Source organism: Erpetoichthys calabaricus, chromosome 2, assembly GCF_900747795.2.
Source record: "Erpetoichthys calabaricus chromosome 2, fErpCal1.3, whole genome shotgun sequence".
In the NCBI taxonomy this organism is placed as follows: domain Eukaryota; kingdom Metazoa; phylum Chordata; class Cladistia; order Polypteriformes; family Polypteridae; genus Erpetoichthys; species Erpetoichthys calabaricus.
In genome coordinates, this window is record NC_041395.2 from 347270578 (window position 1) to 347296034 (window position 25457).

General features: G+C 44.2%; 2 protein-coding genes across 2 annotated transcripts in view; one reads left to right on the forward strand and one right to left on the reverse strand.

Annotated features, from left to right (window-relative positions):
- The window catches only part of pik3c2a (phosphatidylinositol-4-phosphate 3-kinase, catalytic subunit type 2 alpha), a 263160-nt gene extending 256429 nt beyond the window's left edge, over nucleotides 1–6731 (reverse strand). The window contains exon 1 of the mRNA XM_028796109.2: nucleotides 6709–6731. The gene's annotated coding sequence lies outside the window, so the exon portion shown is untranslated. The remainder of the gene's footprint in view (nucleotides 1–6708) is intronic.
- LOC114647400 (uncharacterized) overlaps nucleotides 1–25457 on the forward strand; it is a 723921-nt gene that overhangs the window by 343064 nt on the left and 355400 nt on the right. The gene's annotated exons all lie outside the window — the stretch shown is intronic.

Here is a 25457-nt window from a genome sequence, read left to right on the forward strand (position 1 = left end):
AAAAGAAACCGAGGGTCATTATGAACAATGCTGTACATCCCCTGTCTCTGACACACTAACTCTGCTGACTTTCAGCTAACAGATTATTTGGCAGATGTGTGACAACAAATGCGACTGGGGGTCCTTTAAACCAACGGCAATACACCTGTATAGCGCTTCAGCGGGATCACCAAGTCAGAAGTTTTCTGACATTTTAATTTTCTTCCTTTTTTTTTTTGTTATTCCAGCGTGTGTTCAGACTAAATACTAAATAAATACACAAATAAAAAATATATATATATATAAAGAGCCTCTATAAAAAGCCAAATATCCCCCTGGGGACAAATAAAGTTCAACCAAACCACCTAGAATAATTTATATTATACCACGATTGCAAAGAATTAACTGACGCAAAAATATGCCAAACCTTTCCTTTAAGAACTCAATACAAGCAAGAAAGGAGCCTGCAGCCTGCCTTCCACCTTAATAATAATAATTATTTTATTTATAGGCGCCTTTCAAGGTACACAAGGTCCCCTTATAGAGCACATTAATAAATTAATAAAATACTACAGTACAATAATACCAAAATAAATACAATAATAAAACTGAATTTAAAATATATCAGCTAAAATTACCAGACAGAATAAGCCAGCTTTAAAGACGTGTTTTACGACGAGATTTGAAGGTAGGAAGAGAGTCGATATTATTAACGCCTTGTGAGAGAGAGCTCCACAGGTGAGAGGCTACTCGACTTAAACCTCTAAATCCCATGGTAGTCAAGGGAGCAGGAGGTATAAGAAGATTAATAGAGGAAGAAGATCTAAGGATACGAGAAGGAATGGAGATGTGAAGAAGATCAGAAAGATAAGGAGATGTCAGATTATGAAGGGTCTTGTAAGTACTAAGCAGGATCTTAAAATCAATGCGATATTTAATAGAGAGTCGGTGAAGCTGCTGAAGGACTGGAGTAATGTGTTCTATGGCAGGGGTTCTGGTAATAACACAAACTGCAGCATTCTGAACCAACTGGAGTTTGTAAAGGAGTTTGTGAGCACAAAGGACAGAATTACAATAATCAATACGAGATGTAACCAGAGCAGGAACAAGAATAGCAGTACTGATAGCTAAAAGAGATGGATGTAAACGGCTGATATTAAATAGACTGAAATATGCAGACTGAGTCACATTATTAATATGTGCCTTGAATTTTAAGGTACTATCGAGAATAACACCTTAACCTCTTAACCTGGGAGGAAGAAGAGATTAGAGAATTATCAATAGTCAATGAAATATTACCACATTTATCCAAAACAGATTTAGTTCCTACCAGAACCACCTCCGGAAAGGGGCTAGAAACAGTGGCACAGGAGACAGAGCTGGAATAGGCAGAGTTAAAGATGCTTAGATTTGCATTGGGTGTGACGAGGATGGACAGGATTAGAAATGAGGACATTAGAGGGTCACCTCAGGTGGGCCGATCTGGAGACAAAGTCAGAGAGGCGAGATTGTGTTGGTTTGGAGAGATGCTGCGTATATTGGGAGAAGGCTGCTAAGGGTAGAGCTGCCAGGCAAGAGGTCAAAAGGAAGGGTTAAGAGAAGGTTTATGGATGTGGTGAGAGAGGACATGCAGGTGATGGGGGTGATAGAGCAATATGACGAGGACAGGAAGAGATGGAAAAAGATGATCCGCTATGGCAACCCCTAATGGGAGCAGCAGAAAGAAGAAGACCCTCTGTTTTATCTCTATTTAAATTTAAGAAAATTAGCAGACAGGAATGACTTAACTTCCTTCAGACAGTCAGAGAGGGATGAAGGTGGAAGAGCGGAATCAGGCTTAGTAGACAGATAGAGCTGGGTGTTGTTAGCATAACAGTGAAAATGAATATCAAATTTCCTAAAGATATGACGAAGTGTCAGAAGATAAAAAAATAAAGAGAAGGAGACCCAAGACAGGGCCCTAGGGAACACCACTAACATCTGGGCCAACTTGTGATCTGAAATTTTTAATTGTACGAACTGTGTACGATCTGAGAGATAAGACTTAAACCGGGCATGTGGAGTGCCAATAATACCAATCAATTTTAATTTCTCAAGAAGAATATCATGAGAGATTGTAGTCCCATTTACTCCGGTGTGTGTTCATCATGAAGGAGTTCGTTGAGTATTTGTAAAGAAATGAAAGAGGAAAAAAAAAAAAAAAAAAAAAAGAACGAATCACTAAGAATTACGAAAACGTCTCAGGCCACAAATCGTTTGGATGATGCTCCGGAAAAAAAGAAAAAAAAAGTGGAGTATAAGAATGACTCGCCAGGCAGAATCAAAACACTAACAGTTCATAAAATTAGATAAGTTCTATCTATCTATCTACTTATAGATATCTATCTATCTATCTATAAGTTCTGTTATCGTCACGAATTGTCTTCTAATTAAGAAATCGGGTTGGGGAAATTGGGAAAGAAAGTTGCAGCCACTGCGACCACTAAAGGCTGCTCTTGAGGGACCCCCTAAACCAGGCAAGGTCAAACACGTGGCCCGCATGACAGATCTAGTAGCACTGAACTTGTACAAAATGATTACTATTGTTTGTGATTGAATCATTCTGCATCTTCTGTGTTACTTATTGACTTTTCTTACTTCTGCCTTCTGACAAAAGCGTGTTTTCCCATGGCATTATGGTACCGAAACCGTCATCTGCTAGTACACGCAACGAGCCTATGTTCAAAGTTAATGAGCCGCAGCGTCACAACTAAAGTGCTATGCTGCAGCAGCCTGGCAGCAGGGTGGCGGCCTTAGTATGTGCATACTGTATATTATATTTATATTTATATATTGAATATAAAACAGAAGAGAAAATAAAACAGAAAGAGAAAATAACTACACAGCTGACCGGCAATGTGGCCGAAAAACATGGTGTTCTCTGTTTAATTAGTGCGCTGTATTTACTAATATCACTCGAGTCAGAGCAGTAAGCTATATGTAGTATTATAACGTTCTGCCGTAATGAGAATATCATGGGTCGCCACTTGGTTTTCAAGTTACGGACATGCGCATATAGAAGCGTGTCATGTGCACAAGGTGGCTATGCAGTGTCCGCAATGGACGGGCGAAGGTCCACCGATTCTTTCTCTGCCCAGGGCCGCCACGAGCCTAGAGCCGCTACTGGCTGGGCTGCTGAGACTGGCCAATGGGCAGAACTGACTATCACGTGTAGTAATAGCTCACAGACTACAGCTGAAGATCTGAAGTGGACGCGAGAAGTTGGCGAGTTGTTTATTAACAAATGTTTGTGATTTTGAGTTTGTAAAATAAGTGTAGGTCAGGGGGCTTTTTGCATATCGGCTTATTTTACAATATAAACTTTGAAATAAACTTAGTAAAGTAAAATTAGATTTTTGGAGGATTTGTTTTCCAACTTGAATTACTGAGCAATCAGTGAGCGTTTTTTGTGATTTCAGTTCACACGAACAGGACTTTCCGCTGTTTACGCCACCCTACTCTTACAACGTTGAGAATGTGCCTGAGAATATCCAAATGGAATTGACTGAACTGCAGTCACATTCTATTCTGAAGGCAAAATACAACAAAGTTGGTGTGCCAGGCTTGTACACTTACCTGCCACCCTCGTATGTGCAGATCCGTAAGTTGGCATCGAGAGTACTGTCAATGTTCGGAAGCACTTACCTTTGTGAGCAATTATTTTCGTTAATGAAAGCTACCAAAACCCCACATCGCTCAAGACTTACCGTCGAGCACTTTTCATCCCTCATAAAAGTTGCAGCTGCACAAGATTTCAAGCCTGATATTGACGAACTGGTTACTAACAAGAGATGCCAAGTGTCGGGACAAAAGAAATAAATCTCACACTGTAAGACTCCTATATACAGTAAGCAATGAATATAATATAGTAATATAAGGACCTAGCTAAGAGACTAAGACTCTAATTGTACGCTGTTGTACGGAGATTGTATGGAAATAAATTGCTTTTCTTTAAACTTTTCAGTATTGGAAAGAAAGCAACAGTAACTTTGTATAATAGTATTTGTTACAGTGCGGCCCGCTGACGCACGTATGGCAGTCGAAGCAGCCCACCAATGGTAGTGAGTTTGACATGCCTGCCCTAAACTACTTTTTTTTCCTCTCTTTCAACGATTTGACATTATTCCAGACACTTGTTATATATATACATATATATATACAGTGGTGTGAAAAACTATTTGCCCCCTTCCTGATTTCTTATTCTTTTGCATGTTTGTCACACAAAATGTTTCTGATCATCAAACACATTTAAGCATTAGTCAAATATAACACAAGTAAACACAAAATGCAGTTTGTAAATGGTGGTTTTTATTATTTAGGGAGAAAAAAAAATCCAAACCTACACGGCCCTGTGTGAAAAAGTAATTGCCCCCTGAACCTAATAACTGGTTGGGCCACCCTTAGCAGCAATAACTGCAATCAAGCGTTTGCGATAACTTGCAATGAGTCTTTTACAGCGCTCTGGAGGAATTTTGGCCCACTCATCTTTGCAAAATTGTTGTAATTCAGCTTTATTTGAGGGTTTTCTAGCATGAACCGCCTTTTTAAGGTCATGCCATAGCATCTCAATTGGATTCAGGTCAGGACTTTGACTAGGCCACTCCAAAGTCTTCATTTTGTTTTTCTTCAGCCATTCAGAGGTGGATTTGCTGGTGTGTTTTGGGTCATTGTCCTGTTGCAGCACCCAAGATCGCTTCAGCTTGAGTTGACGAACAGATGGCCGGACATTCTCCTTCAGGATTTTTTTGGTAGACAGTAGAATTCATGGTTCCATCTATCACAGCAAGCCTTCCAGGTCCTGAAGCAGCAAAACAACCCCAGACCATCCACACTACCACCACCATATTTTACTGTTGGTATGATGTTCTTTTTCTGAAATGCTGTGTTCCTTTTACGCCAGATGTAACGGGACATTTGCCTTCCAAAAAGTTCACCTTGTGGACTGATGAGTCCACAAGGTATTTTCCCAAAAGTCTTGGCAATCATTGAGATGTTTCTTAGCAAAATTGAGACGAGCCCTAATGTTCTTTTTGCTTAACAGTGGTTTGCGTCTTGGAAATCTGCCATGCAGGCCGTTTTTGCCCAGTCTCTTTCTTATGGTGGAGTCGTGAACACTGACCTTAATTGAGGCAAGTGAGGCCTGCAGTTCTTTAGACGTTGTCCTGGGTCTTTTGTGACCTCTCGGATGAGTCGTCTCTGCGCTCTTGGGGTAATTTTGGTCGGCCGGCCACTCCTGGGAAGGTTCACCACTGTTCCATGTTTTTGCCATTTGTGGATAATGGCTCTCACTGTGGTTCGCTGGAGTCCCAAAGCTTTAGAAATGGCTTTATAACCTTTACCAGACTGATAGATCTCAATTACTTCTGTTCTCATTTGTTCCTGAATTCTTTGGATCTTGGCATGATGTCTAGCTTTTGAGGTGCTTTTGGTCTACTTCTCTGTGTCAGGCAGCTCCTATTTAAGTGATTTCTTGATTGAAACAGGTGTGGCAGTAATCAGGCCTGGGGGTGGCTACGGAAATTGAACTCAGGTGTGATACACCACAGTTAGGTTATTTTTTAACAAGGGGGCAATTACTTTTTCACACAGGGCCATGTAGGTTTGGATTTTTTTTCTCCCTAAATAATAAAACCATCATTTAAAACTGCATTTTGTGTTTGCTTGTGTTATATTTGACTAATGGTTAAATGTGTTTGATGATCAGAAACATTTTGTGTGACAAACATGCAAAGAATAAGAAATCAGGAAGGGGGCAAATAGTTTTTCACACCACTGTATATATATAAATAACATATATAAAGCGACTTCCAAATGACGCGCGCGCCGAATGACAGCTCCTCCAATTTAAATCCCCGCACCAGCGCTCCCGACACCTGCCCCAAAACAGACGGCACGCGCCTGACGCGCGCGCGCACACACCAATCCTCCCTCCCTCCCGGCTCGCCTGCCCAGTCCTCCCGCTCTAAGCCCGCCGGTTCGTCCGCTTTCACGCTCACCTCGTAGCCGTCCGGTCCCCACTTCACCGACAGCAGCGGCGCGAAGTCGTCCCGGGTGGGCGTTACCAACGAGAAGGCGCGTCCGCGAGTTTAAAGCACTTTGATCTCCGTTGGTTTGTTTCTGCCCGTAAGGGAGTCACGCGTTTAAACCTCCTAATTAAAACTCGTGGACTGAAGGGAACAAAGTGCCGTAAAGTGCAATAAAAACAGATGCCGCCACAAAGCCCTGGCAGAGGCCAAAGGGCAAAGATGAAGGCTAACCCGGGTTAAGGGGTGGGGGGGGTGCTAGTCGCCTCCTCCGAACCGAGCCTGCCGGTGCCTGGCACTCGTAAAATCTCCCGACTCGAGCGAAAAAAACCCGCAGCATGGGGCCAAATGCCGCGTCAGAACGCCGCACTCCAACAGATGCAAAGCGCGACCGTCACCCCCCCCCCAAGCCGCGGCCGCCTTCACCCCGAAGCCAACGTGGGAACGCCGCCAGCTACTTTTCCAAAGATGAGATGCCGTCCCCGCACAAGTTTTTTTCGTGTTGTTTTTTTTTTTCTTTCCCTCGACACTCAGGTTACCGCAATCGGGTGGTCCCAGGAGGACGCGAGCAGACGGAACACTCAGCCTTGAATGAGCTGCACACGCGCGGCTCGCTGTCTCAGAGTTCAGCACAACATAGCCGGCTACAGAAGTAAACATTTCCTACCTTCCACAGCCGCCCGCGCATCCATGAAGCCATTTTTCGTGCAGCTGAACAGCGAGTGATGTTACCACCAGCCGCCGCCGTCGTGACGTCACTTCCGCACAACATTCCAAGAGAACGCCCCCCCTCCCCACCCCGCGTAGCTCACAACGATGGTGAAACAGCGCCACCCTCTGGTGCTCGCAGTGAGGACAACGCAGCCGTCGAAGCGAGTGACGCTTCGTGCTGAACTTTGGGGTTCTCTTTTTATTTGTACATTTGGGTTCAATGGCTTATCTTCCCGAATGTCGTGTGTTTGTGTTAGAGAGCTGAACTTGTCACTGGGGATCGGGACACGTCTCGAAATGCTGCGTATGCCGTTTGAGGTCATTTCATCGCGAGGTCTCAGAGAAGGTGTCCAACACATCTAACTGCAAGTCTTCTAATTTCACTTCGTCTTTCCCATTCCTATGTGGGGTCTATGTGCTTGATCAACCTTCTCCTATACAGCTCAGTCCTGCACCGTGTCAGACCCTGTTTCTTCAAATCTTCCTTGTCTTTATCTGCTTTGGCCTCCTTCCCCTTTTCTTCCGTTCCCATCACTCTTTTGTCCACATACAGTATCTATTGTTTCTTCTCATCACATGTCCAAAGCTCTACTGCCCTCAACTTTCTTAAATGTCTCTCTCATACTTTTGTTGTATTCCATCCATCCATCCATTTTCCAACCCGCTGAATCCGAACACGGGGTCACGGGGGTCTGCTGGGGCCAATCCCAGCCAACACAGGGCACAAGGCAGGAACCAATCCTGGGCAGGGTGCCAACCCACTGCAGGACACACCCACACACCAAGCACACACTAGGGCCAATTTAGAATCGCCAATCCATCCATCCATCCATTATCCAACCTGCTGAATCCGAACACAGGGTCACGGGGGTGTGCTGGAGCCAATCCCAGCCACCACAGGGCACAAGGCAGGAACCAATCCTGGGCAGGGTGCCAACCCACTGCAGGACACACCCACACACCAAGCACACACTAGGGCCAATTTAGAATCGCCAATCCATCCATCCATCCATTATCCAACCTGCTGAATCCGAACACAGGGTCACGGGGGTGTGCTGGAGCCAATCCCAGCCACCCCAGGGCACAAGGCAGGAAACAATCCCAGGCAGGGTGCCAACCCACCGCAGGACACACACAAACACACCCACACACCAAGCACACACTAGGGCCAATTTAGAATCGCCAATCCACCTAACCTGCATGTCTTTGGACTGTGGGAGGAAACCCACGCAGACACGGGGACAACATGCAAACTCCACGCCAGGAGGACCCGGGAAGCGAACCCGGGTCGTATTCCTTATTCTGTTGTTTATTGTAACTCAACATTCTCATTTCTGCCACATCTAACTTTAATTCTAATATGTGAATTTCCATCCATCCATTATCCAACCCACTATATCCCAAGTACAGGGTCACGGGGGTCTGCTGGAGCCAATGCCAGGTAACACAGGGCGCAAGGTAGGAAACAAACCCCGGGCAGGGTGCCAACACGTACACACACACACACACCAAGCACACACTAAGGACAATTTAGAATCGCTAATGTGACTGTGGGAGGAAACCCACGCAGACACAGGGAGAACATACAAACTCCACGCAGGGAGGACCCATGAAGTGAACCCAGGTCTCCTAACTGCGAGGCAGCAGCGCTACCTACTGCGCCACTGTGCCGCCCTGTGAATTTCCCCTTGGGATTAATAAAGTATCTATCTATCTATCTAGATATCTAATAATTCTCTGTATTTATATAGCGCTTTTCTCACTACTCAAAGCGCACAGCAATTGCAGGTTAAGGGCTTCGTTCAAGAGCCCAACAGAGCAGAGTCCCTTTTGGCATTTATGGGATTCGAATCAGCAACCTTCTGATTGCCAGTGCAGATCCCTAGCCTCAGAGCCACCACTCGTCCTTTTTCTCCTGTGCTCCCTTCACTGCCCATGTCTCAGCTCCATGCATCATTGCTGGTCTTACCACGGTCTTAAAAACTTCACCTTTAGCCATCTCCTCAACTCTTCAATCCTCCTGATGCCTTCCTCCAATTGTTCTATCCTTCACTGCACTCTGTGGGTTATCTCTGCATCTGATTGTCCATCTTGGGTTGCCACTAATCCTAGACATTAAAATTTATCAACTCTTTTCAATAGTAGGCCAATGTCTGAATTCTGATCATCATTAAACCTCACATATTCTGTCTTCTTCTTCTTCCTATTTATCTTCAATCCACCATCTCCCAAAGCCTTTCTCCACTCTTCCAACTTCCTCTGTTCTGGTGCTACACATCACAATGTCATCAGCACCAAGCCTGTAGTGGGGGGGATTGGTCTTTTTATCCCAAAAGTCAACACATCCATAAGAAGATCAAAGAGGTGAGGACAGTGCAGGTGATCCCTGGTGCAGACCTCCTCTAACTGGGAACTCATCTGTAATCCCCAAAACTACTCTTTTAACCCGAGTCCTCACTCCCTTATTCATATCTTGGACAATCTTCACATACTTCTCTGGTCCTCCTTTCTCTATCATGTGCCTCTAGACCTCCTGATGTGGCACTCCATCATAACCCTTTTCCAGATCAATGATCTCCATATGCAGACCTTTCTACTTTTGTCAATGTTTCTCCATGAGATGCCTCAGTGCAAAGACAGCATGAGTTGTTCCTCTCCCTGGCATAAAACCAAACTGCTTTGCCCCGGTGGTGGTCTTTTCCCCAAGCTTTCTCTCTATCAGCTGCCCTGATGGCACAGTCCTTACAGATGACACTGCAGTTATGACCCACTAGGCTGGCTACTTTGCACAGCTCTTTAAAGCTGATCCTCCTGCTAGGACGTTGGACATCTTTGGGTCTGTGGTTCTTGAGGCAAGCAAGCCCCCCAGTTTCACTGAGATGGCACAGGTGGTGAACCAGCTGAGGGTAGGGAAGGCTGCAGGGATCTGTGGTTTCCAGAGAGAACTTCTCCAGGCTGGTGGTAAGGCTGTCCTCCTGGCATTGCAAGCAATCTTCGCTTCCATTTGGGAGACTCGGCATCATCCAACTGACTGGAAAACGGGACTTGTGGTCCCTATCTGGAAAGGGAAGGGTGATCGCCTGGATTGCAGCAACTACAGGGGATAACACTGCTCTCAGTGCTGGGATAACGTCATTGCTAGGGTCATCCTCAATAGGATCCATGATCACTTGGTCACCAAGTCTGGTTTTACGCCTAAGAAGTCAACCATCGACCACATCCTGGCACTGAGGGTTCTCATGGAGCACAAATGTGAATATCGGCAGAGTTTCTTTGCAGCCTTTGTCAATTTTCATAAAGTGTTTGACTCAGTTGATCGAGCTGCCCTGTGGGACATCCTGAGGGTTTGCAGGATCCCCTCGGGGTTGCCGGATAGCATGGCTGGCCTGTCCACTGGTACTGTGAGTGCTGTGCAGAGTGGAGGCAGGACCTCAGAGTTTTTCCCAGTTGATTCTGGGGTCCATCAGTGGTCTGTTCTGCTCCTACTCTGTTCAGTGCTTGCATGGACTGGGTGGTGGGCAGAGTCGTGGGGTCCAGCGGCTGTGGGGGCATCTGGTGGTGAAGAAAGATTCACTGATCTTGACTTTGCTGACAATGCTGTGATCTTCAGTGGGAGTTCTGATGGGGGCTCTCGAGAGACTGAGCAAGGGGTCTGTGTGTCTGGGCTTGCGAGTGAAAAACCAAAGTTCCAGGCCTTTAATGACCTCTTGGGCACAACCATCAGCAGTGTGTCTGTCTACGGAGAGAGTGTCGACCTCGTCATTGAGAGGTTTACTTACCTCGGCAGTGACATTCATGTGTCTGGTGACTCTTCCTATGAAGTCAGTAGACGGATTGGGAGAGAATGGGGGGTCATGAGGTCGCTGGAAAGGGATGTGTGGCGCTCCGGATATCTGCAAAAGGACAAAGGTCCAAGTTTTTGGAGTCCTGGTGCTTCCTGTTTGTGAGACAAGGACGCTATCCAGTGACCTGAGATGAAGACTCACTGGGACTATTTCATGTGTGTCTCTTCAGAGAATCCCTGGGGGTCCGCTGGTTTGACTTTGTGTTGCTCACGGAGTCCTTAATGAGGCACGTGCCCTGCATTGTGAGGGAGCGTCAGTCAGTAACAGCACGATGGCTATGTGGCGCGATTACCTGAGGGTGATTCGGCATGCTGGATCCTCATTGTTGAGGGTTCGAGCAGCTGGACCAGGCCAAGTGGATGCCCACATAATACCTGGCTGCAGCAGATAGAGGGTCATTTCCGGAGGGTGGGACAGGACCCCGTGTCTGCCTTTGGGGGTGTTTTGTCATGTGGTGGGTGCGGCACTGCGCTGTACCACTGCATGCCCTCCGATCTGACTTGACATGACTTCTCTCTATGTCATAGTGTGTGACATCAGCTTTATCCTCTGTAGAAGATTAGCCCGGCTACAGACAGACACACAGACCAACAATGTCCAGAACACACACGTTTACTGTTCTTTGGCACAGCACAATGCACAAACCCCAATAAAGCTCTGTCCTTTCTTCTTTTCTCCGACTGCCTCTACTCCTCTGCCACAAACTCTGTCTTCTTCCTCCCAACTCCAGCTCACTCGCTTTTATACCGCACCCAGAAGTGCTGTAGACCACGGCTCTGGAACTGTCCATGCGCCAGGCCTGCGCAGGGTTGAACTTCTAAACTCCAGTCCCGTGGCACCGATGTAAATCGGGGGGCTGCCCTCTCGTGTCCCGGGGCAGGTACTGCTGGTGATATGTGCACTCCCACTCTCCCCTCCTCAAAGGGCGTCCCGTCCAGGCCAAGTCCCCGGCCCATCTATCACACCTTCTATAGTTTCCTCCACTTTGGTATTCTCTCCATCCCCCCCCCCCCCCCCCCCATGATCTGCTCCTTGGTCATCGCCTAATTCACCTTAATGGTGGCACCAGCCCTGAGTCCAGTCAAATCAAACAACATTTCTTTCTATAGCACATCTTCATAAATGAAAGTTGCTCAAAGTGCTTGAAAGTAATCCAATCAAATGTTGTCACATACAATTATAGACATTGTGAAATGCTTAGTTAGAAAAGTTCAAGATAAGTATAAATATTATATTTAAAAATAGTAAAGAACACCAACACATAGCAACTTCTGGCTTGAACAGGAGAGCTGCTGCTGCTCATCACTGGCTTGTAGGTGGCAGTGGGACGTGGTGGTGCCCACAAGTCCAACATGCTGATTGAAGTTTATTCATTGTGATGTCCCCCCTGCTTAAGTCAACAGCATTTTAGGGTCAGAAAGATTCATCCATTAGAACAGAGGTGAGCAACGTCGGTCCTGGAGGGCTGCAGGTTTTCATTCTAACCATTTCCTTAATTAGTGACCCGGTTTTGGTACTAATAACACCCCCCCCCCCCCAATTAAATATGACGCAGACCCTTTATATCAGGGGTGATTCCTGGGAGGTGCAGTGGTTACAGGTTTTCATTCTAACCATTTTTCTTAATTAGTGACCCGCTTTTGGTACTAATACCGCACACACCCCCCAATTAAATATGACGCAGACCATTGAAATCAGGAGTCAGTCCTAGAGGGGCCATCAGAGGCTGCAGGCTTTCATTCTAACCATTTTCTTAATTAGTGACCCTAATAACTCCCAAATTAACTAAGGCGCAGACCCGGAGTTAGGGGGTCAGTCCTTCACAGTGGCTACAGGTTTTTGTTCCAACCCAAATGTCTTAATAAGAAGTCAATGATTGCTCAAGTGTCATTGTTCTTCTAATTTTTGGTGGTCTCGCTTGTTAAGGTTCCCCACCGTTAACTGCTTATCCCAGTCTCGAACAACAGCTGCATTCCCTGTTTTTAATGGCTCCTTATAAGCAGTAAGAGGCAAATGACAAAGGAGCAGGCAGTTCTCCATCCCACTTGTCTCCATGGACACCTCTGTGTCAATTCATCATTAACTATCTGGTTTACCAAAATATTTGGAAGGGAACTGAAAAGAAAAACATGAAGAACTGAGAATTTTAGGCTTCAGACCACTTGGATGACATCCTAGGAATGTAAAAAAAAATCTACGATGTAAGAATGAGCTGACATGGCAGAGTTCAACCACTAACAAGTCATGATATTAAATCACATCTGTTACTGGTAAGGAATGCAAGGGTTGGAACAAAAGCCTGTAGTCACTGCGGCCCACCAGGACCCACATTGCCCACCCCTGCTTTAGGCTTGTAGTACGAAGTGAATCGTTTCTGTTGGCGAGTTAATGAACGTTAATCAGGACGATGGAGCTCATCTCCCTGGGCAGTGACGTGGACACGTTCAGTCGATATTTCAATGACCGGTGGTGACGGCTGAATCACTTCAGGTAGAGTCCAAAAGGCATTGGGGTGCCAACGGGGGTCATGCCTGTTAATTCCCTAACATATACAAATCAAAATTCAGTGCTTGAGGGCCCAAAAATGGAAGAGGAACAAAACCAAAAAGGCGTTGGCTCTTGAGAGCAAGTCTGTCACTGCTATGTCGAGGTCCAAACAAGACCCCAACATCAGCAGGCCTCGGACCTTTGTAGCTGTGCTGCTGGAAGGGGCGGAGTTATTTTCCCTCAAGGGGGTGTCTTATCACTGAAAAAAAGAGAAAAAAAGGCATGGTTGGCCATGACAGCGCCCCCTCTCGCCCCAGTGGGATATTGCGTACCCGGATAGCACATTTAAGTTAGAACTGTAATGCGCTCGCTTTTCTCACCATTACTCTTTCACTCATTTCCAGCCACTTCCTGACTTTTCCACTCCATCTGATTCTATGAGGCGAAAACCGTCCAGCACTGAAATAGAATCTGAAACAAGAAGATGAAGCAGGATCTCCACAGTTAACAAATGCAGCAGCGTCGGAACTCACTGTGACTCGCCTTGACGTGTAAAGTTCATCCAGCATTCTACATTAATGGAGACAGTATTGGGCTCTTTGGAGTGGTGGCTCTGAGGCTAGGGATCTGCACATTGCTAATTCGAATCCCGTAAATGAACCACCTGTTGGAATGAAAATGCGACCCATTTCATTAGTACATTTCAATAGATGGTGCACTGCACACATTAATGTTGAGATCTAAGTTGATTCCTTTAGATTTCAAGGAGCATAGCTGGTTGATTGTAATAAGTGAGCAACAGTTGCAAAGGAAATTAGTAACATGGAAGAGCAAGATAAAGCAAAAGGTCTGATAATAAATCTAGAGAAAAGTAAAGAAATGAAAATAACAGGGGAAGGACAAAAAAACAAACGTGGATACTGATGGATGGAACAAAAGGTGTCAATAAATTAATACCTGAGAGTGATAATAAGTGAAGATGGAGAGATAGATGAAGAAATCTGAAACAGAATGAACAAGGGAAATAAAGTCCATCCATCATCCAGCATTCTACATTAATGGAGACAGTACTGGGCTCTTTGGAGTGGTGGCTCTGAGGCTAGGGATCTGCACATTGCTAATTCGAATCCCGTAAATGCCAATAAGGACTCTGCTCTGTTGGGCCCTTAAGCAAGGCCCTTCACCTGCAATTGCTGAGCGCTATGAGTAGTGAGAAAAGCGCTATATAAATGCAAAGATTATTATTATTATTCTTTCCACCTTACCTTTATCGTTGCTCCAGATCTTCGCTCTTTTCATCTTTGGATGAGCTGCTCCTGCGGTGAGGAGCGACAGGCAGCGGTGATCACAGGCAAACATTTTGTAGCAATGCATTTTCTTACTGCAAATGTTTGTGATGCACCACCTGTTGGAATGAAAATGCGACCCATTTCATTAGTACATGCATTACAAAATGCATTTCAATAGATAGTGCACTGCACACATTAATGTTGAGATCTAAGTTGATTCCTTTAGATTTCAAGGTGCATAGCTGGTTGATTGTAATAAGTGAGCAACAGTTGCAAAGGAAATTAGTAACATGGAAGAGCAAGATAAAGCAAAAGGTCTCATAATAAATCTAGAGAAAAGTAAAGAAATGAAAATAAGAGGGGAAGGACAAAAAAACAAATGTGGATACTGATAGATGGAACAAAAGGTGTCAATAAATTAATACCTGAGAGTGATAATAAGTGAAGATGGAGAGATAGATGAAGAAATCAGAAACAGAATCCATCCATCCATCCAACCTGCTACATCCTAACTACAGGGTTGCGGGAGTCTGCTGGAGCCAATCCCAGCCAACACAGGGCGCAAGGCAGGAAACAAACCCTGGGCAGGGCGCCAGCCCACTGCAGGGCACAATAAAGGTATATCATCAAAATTAACCAAAGAACGAATAAAGTAAGTGTAGAGGTGTATAGATCCATCTACGATAAAATCCCTACGCCAGTATGTAGCGACAAAGTTATACACAGGAGAATGTTGGACAATAACTGGACAAGCAAAGATCTAAAAAAACAGTTTTGACTTGTTGCATTTTCGCCAAGGTTCAAAATGCCATTATTTATGCCTATATTCAAGTTTCATTATCTAGAGTGTCCGCACATTAGATTTATTTAGGTTTCCTTAAGTGTAAGCAGGCTGCCTCACCGTTAGGCAGACCCAGGGATCACTTCCGGGTCCTCCCTGAGAGGAGTTTGCATGTTCTCCCCGTGTAGGCTTCTTGGATTTCCTCCCACCGTCCAAAGACATGCAGGCTTAGGTGCATTGGCAATTCTAAATTGTCCCTACGTGTGTGCTTGGTGTGTGTGTGTGCCCTGCGGTGGGCTGGCGCCCTGCCTGGGGTTTGATTCCTGCCTTGCGCCCTGCTGATGGCTGGGAATTGGCTCCAGCAGACCCCCGTGACCCCTGTAGTTAGGCTAAGGAGGGTTGGATAATGGATGGATGGATGTTTAAGCAGCTTTAGTGCGCCGACATGTCTTTCTTAGTTCCTTGCAGACCCTTCTCAGGAAATCCCACAGGATCCGGTGCCATGATGATGTCACTTCCAGTCCCGATGACATCACTTCTGGTATAATGATGTCACTTCCTGTATGGGCTGTGATAGTAGCGGTACTATAGTGCAGACCCGGCACAGACTGACACAGAGGCACGTTGTAAATTCCAGCCAGACTTTTATTTTATTCACCTGTGGAGCACATCTTCCCCGTGAACCCCACAGGCAATACACAGTCCAAAAAGCACTTGAACCAACAACACACAACACTTCCTCTGGCACCACCCACTACTCCCAGGCATCCTCATCCTTCTTCCCTCCCGATTCTGGCTGTGAGTGGTGGTCGCTGGACTTCTTTTATCGCCCTACCCGGAAGTGCTCCCAGGTGCTTGCTCAACCTGTTCCTCGATTGCACTTCCCGGGCGGGACCTGTAGAGGTGTCCAGGTTGGCTCCCGCGATCCATACAGCACCCCCTGGTGGCCACCCCAGATGCCTACAGGGCTGTGGAGAACTCCATCTCCCATGGATCCCTGAGGCACCATTGTCAGCCAGGGAGGCTGCCACCCAAGCGACCCTGGGGGAGGTACTGAGGAGCAAGGTTATTATAGTTAATTGAAAACTAAAATCAAATTGAAACTATTATTAAAAAAAACATTTTCGTAAACTGAAATAAAATAATTAACAAAACCGAAATGAAAAACTAAAACTAAACGAAACTGTTAAAGTAGCTGCAAAGACTTACTGAATAAAAAATAATTTACTAAAATAATTTTTAGCTTTCGTTTTTGAACGAATATTCTTGCTGTTTGTTTTTAACCCTGTGAGACTTGCACCGGACACCCACCAGTCGGAGACCACATCTTTATACAAAAATGCTGTTTATTTTTGCCTCTTCTCCACACAACTCAACTCAGTCCCACCACACAACACTGTGCCTCTAGCCCCAGTCACCTTTCTCTGGGCCTCCTTCTCTCTCTCTCAGGAGCTCTCATCCTGCTCCTGCTCCCGACTCCAGCTCACTGATTGGAGGAAGGCGGCCCCTTTTATTCTACCCCGGATGAGCTCCAGGTGCTTTACCTGACGTCACGTCATGGTGTGGCGGAAGCGTCAGGAGAGCACCCGGAAGCACTCCAGGTGTCCCTGGAAGGATCGCGCTCCAGGAGTGGAGCGGAAGTAATGAAGTCCTGGGCTCCATGTCTCGAGGCTCCGGGGCGCCCCCCTGGTGGTCGTATAAGGGCCCCAACAGGCTTGAGCCTCCCTGCTCCTCCTTCTGCTGGCCCTCTTCAGACTCCAGGGTAGTCTGCCCCCTCGTGGCCTGGAGGACAAAATATGCCACCTCCTGGTCACTTCCCAAGTATCCCCGGCCGTGTCTGACCCCAAGCCACCTACGCAAACCCTATAAACTTTTAACTCTGAAACAGAAAGTCAACCACGCGAGCCGACCGCACACAATACAGTATATGTTCATCACTGTGAAAGGTGGCAGCTTGCCGGTTCACGGTGTGTTCACACAGCATTTGCAGTGACAGAGCGAGCTGAATGCACAGGTAAAGCCTGTGGAATGGAAAGAGATTTACGTGACGCCTTTCTTTCCACTTGTTGTATATAAAGATGTAACTCAACGCCTGAAACTGGAATGTGGTGGTCAACAAAAACTTTACCATATGGACAGAAAAATCTCGAGTGAGTAGCGTTTCAGTTTATTTCTCAGATGCGTGCTTTTTGTTGACAGTAATTCACCTGCCACTTCGCATACAAAGTATAGAGAAAGTATAGTAATCATCATTCAACCTTGAGATTTTGATGAATTTTGATGTTTTAGATTTTCCCGAGTCCGAAAATACTGTTTTTTGGAATGATGTCTGTGTGTGTGTAAACACGATAACTCAAAAACGCAACTAGATAGATTGATGAAATTTGGCATGTGGTTGTTACCCCAGAATTGTAGATCTGTATTAACTTTTGGGCCAAATCCATCAACCGGAAGTGGTACTTGACCTGAACACATACTCGATTTATTTTTTATACTTTAATAATAATTGTTGAATATATAATTAATTAGATTTGTTATTGAGGTTCTTTAATTTACATAATATAATTACTGTCTTGTGGTTTACCTCCTCAAATATCCATCCCCATATCTGAGTACACGAGAAAGTTGAGGGGAGACCACTCCCCGATTTTTGAAAATAAAACGGCGCTGATCGAGAGACTGACAAGGTCATCATACAAGATCAGCATATTGTTGCTAACCAATCACTTTTTGCTTTAAAAACGTCGTTTAACAATGAAGAGTGACACAAACCTTGTAAATTCCCGAGTTGGCAACGTCTCTACTGAACTATAGGTAGGTAGGCGAAGAGAGTCTGCCAAGTGATGAACAGCTAAACATACTAATGTGTTTTTGTATTTGTTCTATATTTATTAATTTATCTTTTTAGTTCATATTCACAGCTCAAAATACCTGATACTGTGAAAATAATCCAGTAGCAGAATTGTTTTAAAATATCTGTCCCCATTTTTTCAATGTTTCGCTCTCTTTCAAAATAGATAGTTGAAATCTTCATATTCTTTTTGTTCTTAACATCAGCCATATCATTCATATTGCATACCAAGGATTTTTCCTGCCTTGCATCCAAACCTGCTTGGGTAAGCTCCAGGTTCAGTGAATCCTACTGTGGATAAAACAGGTTTACACAATGTATATATTGTTCTTAATCTCAGATTCTGTCATCTGTCGTTTTGTGCCCCTCTACACTCCTATTATCTGCTCTGCTCGGCTCATTAAGGGTTTACTGTCCTTTATGGTGGTCTATTCAAGTCTCACTGCCCCTAACCTCGACATTCTATGCTTGTATTTCTTTGTTTCCCTCAATACAGCCAGGTGGGGTCTGCACACTCATTCAAGCCTAAGACCCTTAGCCCCTGTGATTTTCATGGTCACACCTCACAGTAGATTCTGTTTTCTAATTTTTGATCTTTCCAGGCCTGCAGGTGGCAAAATTCTGTCTATAAATTGTTTGTGCCCGAGATGGAATCAGAGATGAAGATGGCTGGTAGAAAATAACAAAGCCCAGTATTTGAGATTTTTTTAATGCAATATGAAGGCATTCATTATAAGCACATTGTCTTGGAGCAGGATATGTTGTGTGCTGTAGACATTTACAGTAAAAAACCCTCACACCTTAAAATTCACCTAAATTTCATTACAAATTGGCCCATTCTGGGCAATAAAAGGAAAAAAAAAGTGCCAACAGTCAGCACAGATTTGTTCAGCACAAATGGCATAGAATATTTTAAATATAAAATTGTTTAAAAATTGTTCATTTTCAGTATCTGGTTTTTGATTATGCTTGTTTTTATCAGACAAAAACAAAACCAAATAGTAAACTGTGTTGTGTAGTAAGATTCCACTAACATTAAACTCATAGTATATCCAAACCCATTAAGTGTACACTTCTATAGCTCTTTAACCATACTATAATTACTAAAACTAAAACTGAAACGAATATATATTAAAATAAAATAGAAATGTCTTTGTAAAATAAAAACTAAACTAAAACTGACCAAGTAAGTTCAGAAAAAATATAGAAATAAAAACTAATAAAAAAAGGCAAAACTATAATAACCTTGCTGAGGAGCCCATGGCTGCTCCTCCGGTAACAGAAGTAGAAGGGGCGTCCCGGCTGGGCATGGGACCTGGTCGCCCGCCACAGGGCCTTTAAAGCCGCCATCTTTCTTTTTCATCTAATCAGTTGTGTCTTGGACTCAAAGAAGTGAATGTCTCTGTTTAACTAAACAATCTATTTTGCAGCCGTGGAATAATATACAGGTGGCTGCCCCAAATCTTCAGGATGTCTGTGTCTCGTCATTATCACAGCACCCATTGTTGGGGCTGAGGTGATAAGGCAAAGTTCCTGAATAATCCTGTTACTGATCATGGTGATGGTTGTCTACAGGCCATAGATAATTGCTGCCTTGCAAAAAAGAGTCCCCTGCTTTGAAGTTTGAACTGCTTAAACATACAAACAATTCAATATTGTGATAACAGAACGGCCTCCTTTCTTGGAAAAGGTTTAGTATTTACCTGGCGGCTTGAAAATGAACATGTCTGGGGACATTGGGTTCTACTCCTTGATAGATCAAGTATGATCAAGTATATCATACATCATGTATGACTCAGGCGCCGCCGAGAGTGGCAGCCTTTTCAGCAGCTCCGTTTTCCAATACAACTCGGAGTCCTGCCATGTGCAAAAGTTCGCTGATGACACTGCTATCGTGGGCTGCATCAGGAGTGGGCAGGAGGAGTAGTATAGGAACCTAATCAAGGACTTTGTTAAATGGTGCGACTCAAACCACTGTGAGACTTGCCCAGACACCACCAGACTGAGACCACATCTTTATCAATGATTTCTTTATTTTCTTCTCCCCACACAACACACTACTTAGTCTTTCACTCTCACAGTGCCTCTAGTCCCAGTCACCCTTCTCCTGGGCCTTCTCTCTCCTCGTTCCTGGGCCACCTGTCCTCTCTCTCCAGGAGCTTCATCCTGCTCCTGCTCCCGACTCCAGCTCACTGACAGGAGGGAGGCGGTTCCCTTTATCCTCACCAGGATGAGCTCCAGGTGTTCTACCTGACATCACGTCCTGGTGTGGTGGAAGCATCAGGAGAGCACCCGGAAGCACTCCGGGTGACCCCGGAAGGATCTTCCTCCATGGGTGTGGCGGAAGTGTATATGTCCCGGGCTCCATGAGGCTCAGGGCACCCCCTGGCGGCGACCAGAGGCCCCAACAGTCTTGAGCCTCCCTGCTCCCCTTCCGTGGGCCTCTTCTACTCCAGGGCAGTTGCCCCCTTGTGGCCCGGAGGACAAATAAGCCACAACCCAGTCCTTCCAGGCGTCCCGGCCGGGTCTGACCTCCAGCCGCGTACCACACCTCCTACACCTGAACACCAGCAAAACCAAGGAGCTGGTGGTGGATTTTAGGAGGCCCAGACCCCTCATGGACCCCTTGATCATCAGAGGTGATTGTGTGCAGATGGTGCAGAACTATAAATACCTGGGAGTGCAGCTGAATGATAAATTAGACTGGACTGCCAATACTGATGCTCTGTGTAAGAAAGGACAGAGACGACTATACTTCCTTAGAAGGCTGGCGTCCTTCAACATCTGCAATAAGATGCTGCAGATGTTCTATCAGACAGTTGTGGCGAGCGCCCTCTTCTACGCGGTGGTGTGCTGGGGAGGCAGCATTAAGAAGAAGGACGCCTCACGCCTGGACAAACTGGTGAGGAAGGCAGGCTCTATTGTTGGCATGGAGCTGGACAGTTTGACATCAGTGGCAGAGTGACGGACGCTGAGCAGACTCCTGTCAATCATGGAGAATCCACTGCATCCACTGAACAGGATCATCTCCAGACAGAGGAGCAGCTTCAGCGACAGACTGCTGTCACCGTCCTGCTCCACTGACAGACTGAGGAGATCGCTCCTCCACCACACTATGCGACTCTTCAGTTCCACCGGGGGGGGGGGGGGGGGGTAAACGTTAACATTTAACATTATACAAAGTTATTGTCTGTTGTTTTTACCTGCACTATTATCAATCTTTAATTTAATATTGTTTATTGTATCAGTATGCTGCTGCTGGAGAATGTGAATTTCTCCTTGGGATTAATAAAATATCTATCTATCTATCTATGGCAACAGTACATTATGTTTAACAACAAAAACAACATTTATTTCTATAGCACATTTTCATATAAACAATGTAGCTCAAAGTGCTTTACACGATGAAGAAAGAGAAAAAAGACAAAATTAATAAGAATTAAAACAAGGGAACACTAATTAACATAAAATAAAAGTCAGGTCTGATAGCCAGGGAGGACAGAAAAAACAAAAAAAACTCCAGACAGCTGGAGAGAAAAAAAATCTGCAGGGGTTCCAAGGCCACGAGACCACCCAGCCCCCTCTACCTGACATAAATGGCCTCAATCAGTCCTCATGGTATTCAGGGTTCTCATGGAAGGACTTGATGATGATGATGACGGTCATGTGGACTTCTGGCTGTGTAATCCATCAATGTAAGGACATCACGGTGCTTTGATCAGGTGGTGGAGGGTGCAGATCACCACTACAGAAAACCGGAAAAAGAACAGAAGAGAAAGTAGGGGTTAGTATGGATTTTGAAGCCATCATGAATAATAATGATAATTAATTGAATATACAGAGCATCAGGATTACACTAAGATGAAGCTCTGAGAGAGCCATGTTAAAGTAATGTGTTTTCAGCAGTGTTTTAAAGTGCTCCACCATATCAGCCTGGTGAATTCAGCTATTCCAGATTTGAGGTGCATAACAGCAGAAGGCCACCTGCCCACCTCACCACTTCTTTAAAGTTTAGCTCTTGGAATTCTAAGTAGACCCTCATTTGAAGGTCTAAGGTTACGATTTGGAGTGTAAGATGATAGATAGATAGATAGATAGATAGATAGATAGATAGATAGATAGATAGATAGATAGATAGATAGATAGATAGATAGATAGATAGATAGATAGATAGATAGATAGATAGATAGATAGATAGATAGATAGATAGATAGATAGATAGATAGATAGATAGATAGATAGATAGATAGATAGATAGATAGAAATATAAGATGGAGCAGATTATTGAAAGCTTTGTAGACCATAAGCAGGATTTTAAAGTCAATTCTAAATGACACAGGTAACCAGTGTAGCGACATCAGAACTGGGGTGATGTGTTCAGATTTGTTTTTCCTAGTTAAGATTCTGGCCGCTCCATTCTGCTCTCTTTCTAATCGATTGATGTCTTTTTTGGGTGGTCCTGAGAGGAGTGCATTACAGTAATCTAGTCGACTGAAAACAAAAAGTGTGAACTCATTTCTCAGCATCTTGTAAAGTTATAAGAGGTCTAACTTTTGTTATATTTCTTAAGTGAAAATATGCTGTCCTAGTAATCTGATTAATATGTGATTTAAAATTCAGGTCAGAGTTAATAGTTTCCCCTAAATTCTTTACCTCCGTCTTGACTTTTAATCCTAATGCATCAAGTTTATTTCTAATAACCTCATTATATCCATTTTTGCCAATCACTAAAATTTCAGTTTTCTCTTTATTTAGTTTGAGAAAATTCCTACTCATCCATTCAGAAACACAAGTGAAACATTGGGGGTCAGTGAATCAAAAGAGTCGAGGTCATCAGGCGCTATTGATAAATACAGCTGCGTGTCATCAGCATAGCTGTGGTGGCTCACGTTAGGCCTTGAGATAATCTGACCTAACGGAAGCATGGAGATCGAAAAGAGCAGCAGATCCAGGATAGAGCCTTGTGGACCACCATATAAAATATCAGGGATCTTTGAAGTATAATTACTACAACTAACAAAACATTTCCTACCTTCCATGTAGTACTCAAACCAATTTAAGACCCTGCCAGAGCAGCCCACCCATTGACTAAGGTGATTTCTAAGAATACTGTGATCAATGGTATCGAATGCGGCACTCAGATCTAAGAGGATGAGAACAGATAGACGGCCTCTGTCTGCATTGACTACTTTAACAAGTTCAGTTTCTGTGCTGTGATTTGTTCTGAAACCCGGCTGAAACTTATCAAGAAGAGCAGGTTTATTGAGGTGGTCATTAAGTTGCATAATGATGGCCTTCTCTAGAATTTTACTTAAGAAAGGCAAGTTAGAAATAGGTCTAAAAAGCAGAGGAGTCGAGATTATTTTTCTTGAGCAGGGGTTTAACTACAGCAGTCTTAAGACAGTCTGGGAAGACCCCCGTATGTAATGACAAGTTTACTATGTCAAGAATACTATCAGTTAGCATGCCCGATACTTCTTTGAAAAAACTTGTTGGTATTGGGTCAAGGACGCAGGTGGAGGGTCTCAGGTGAGAAATTATCTATATATATAAAATCCCTGTGTGCGTCCAGGTGTCCGTGTGTGGGTGTCTTCTGATGAAGTGCGCATGCGCGGGGCACGGTGCTATGCGCGATATTACTGTCAGAGAAAGTTAGAGGCGTTTTACGGAAATACAAACCAGTATTACTGCGAAAGGAAATTAAAGGTACACAATACAGTGATGCATATTACAGCCACATATAAGCCAGTATTACTGTCAGAGGAGATTAAAGGCATATTACCGACGCGCACGCCTGTATTACCGCCAGAGAAAATGAAAGGTATATTACGGACGTACAAGCCAGCGGACGTACAAGACGGTATCCTTCAATAAGGGCGCGCAAAAAAAGGCGAGCCTTAAAAAGGCGACCTCAATTGGGCGCAGCGAATAAAGGCGCGTGTAAATAAAGATCTGCACCTTTGTTGCTCTTCACATATTCCAGAGCCATTTGAACTAAATTATCTATGAACGCCTTTATTCGCCGCGCTCAATTGAGGTCGCACTTTTGAAGCTCACCTTTTTGTACGCGCCCTTATTGAATAGAGCCGTACAAGACAGTATTACTGTCACAGAAAATTAAAGATACACAATACACGGCGGCAGCCCACGAAGAACGGTCAGCTCAGCAAATAAACATCAACAAAAGAAAGGCTGAAAGAAAGAAAAATACGACCAACAAAAAGAATGAGGTCAAAGTCCCTTGCCATTTAATATTGACTGTTCCTACTAATGTTTATGCACTACTGTTCTAGCGCCCGTTATTGTAACGGGCTAAATGACTAGTTTTATATAAATCAGGTAAATCTATCTTGGTGAAAGAATTTAATTTGTTTAAAATGGAGTACCGGGGTTTAAGAGGTTCAGTATTAGGGAGATGTACTTTATTATTTCTAATATCATTAATTTTTTGATTAAAAAATACAGCAAAAGCCTCACAGGTTTCACTGGAAGTATTTTGGAGTCATTCCATTGAGTGACCTCTGAGTTTAGCAGACGATCAGTCAGAGAATACAACTCTGGGATTACTAGCATTGTTATTTGGAATTCTAGAGGAGTAACAAGATGGCCTCTCAAGACGGACTGTGTTGTTGTATTCTGTTATTTTAACCTTCAATATCTCACAGTGGATAGTTAGTTTAGTTTTCCTCCATTTACGCTCAGCTCTCTGGCATGTTCTCTTTAAATCAGACACTCTTTGGCTCTTCCACGGTATAACAGTGCTAGAAGATTTTTTAACTGTCTTTTCAGGTACGACTAATACCTTAGTATTCAAATTTCTACCTTACTATTTGCATTATTCTCACTATTATAGTAAGCACTACAAACAGACTGGTTGCTTAGAATGTGTTTGTAAATTTTGAAGCTGTTGATGAATCAAAGAAGCGTTTTTTTAAAAATATGCTTCTCGTGAATGTTTTCTATCATTATTTCTATATTAAATAGTAAAAGAAAATGGTCTGATAGACCAACATCAATGATCTGCTTCACATCCACTTTTAGTCCTTTAGTACTCACTAAGTATAACGCATGCCCCGCTTTGTGTGTTGGCTGACTAACATGCTGGCTCAGATCAAAAGAGTCCAGGAGGTTCATGAATTCTTTTACTTTCAGGTCACTCTGATTATCGATATGAAAGTTAAAGTCACCAACTATTAGGAACATGTCGTAGTTCGTAATTACAATTGACACCAAGTCTGAGAATTCCTCAAAGAAAGACGCATTGTATTTAGGAGGTCTATACACGGATAATACTAGAAACTCCATGAATAACAATGGCAAGATACTCAAAGGACTTGAATTTACCAAAACAGCCACCTTTACACTTTAACCGGCTCAAGTAAATGTTTGCTAAGCCGTCGTCTTTCTTACCTTGGCGATCTGCATGAGCAAAGCTGCTTTCACACACGTGCT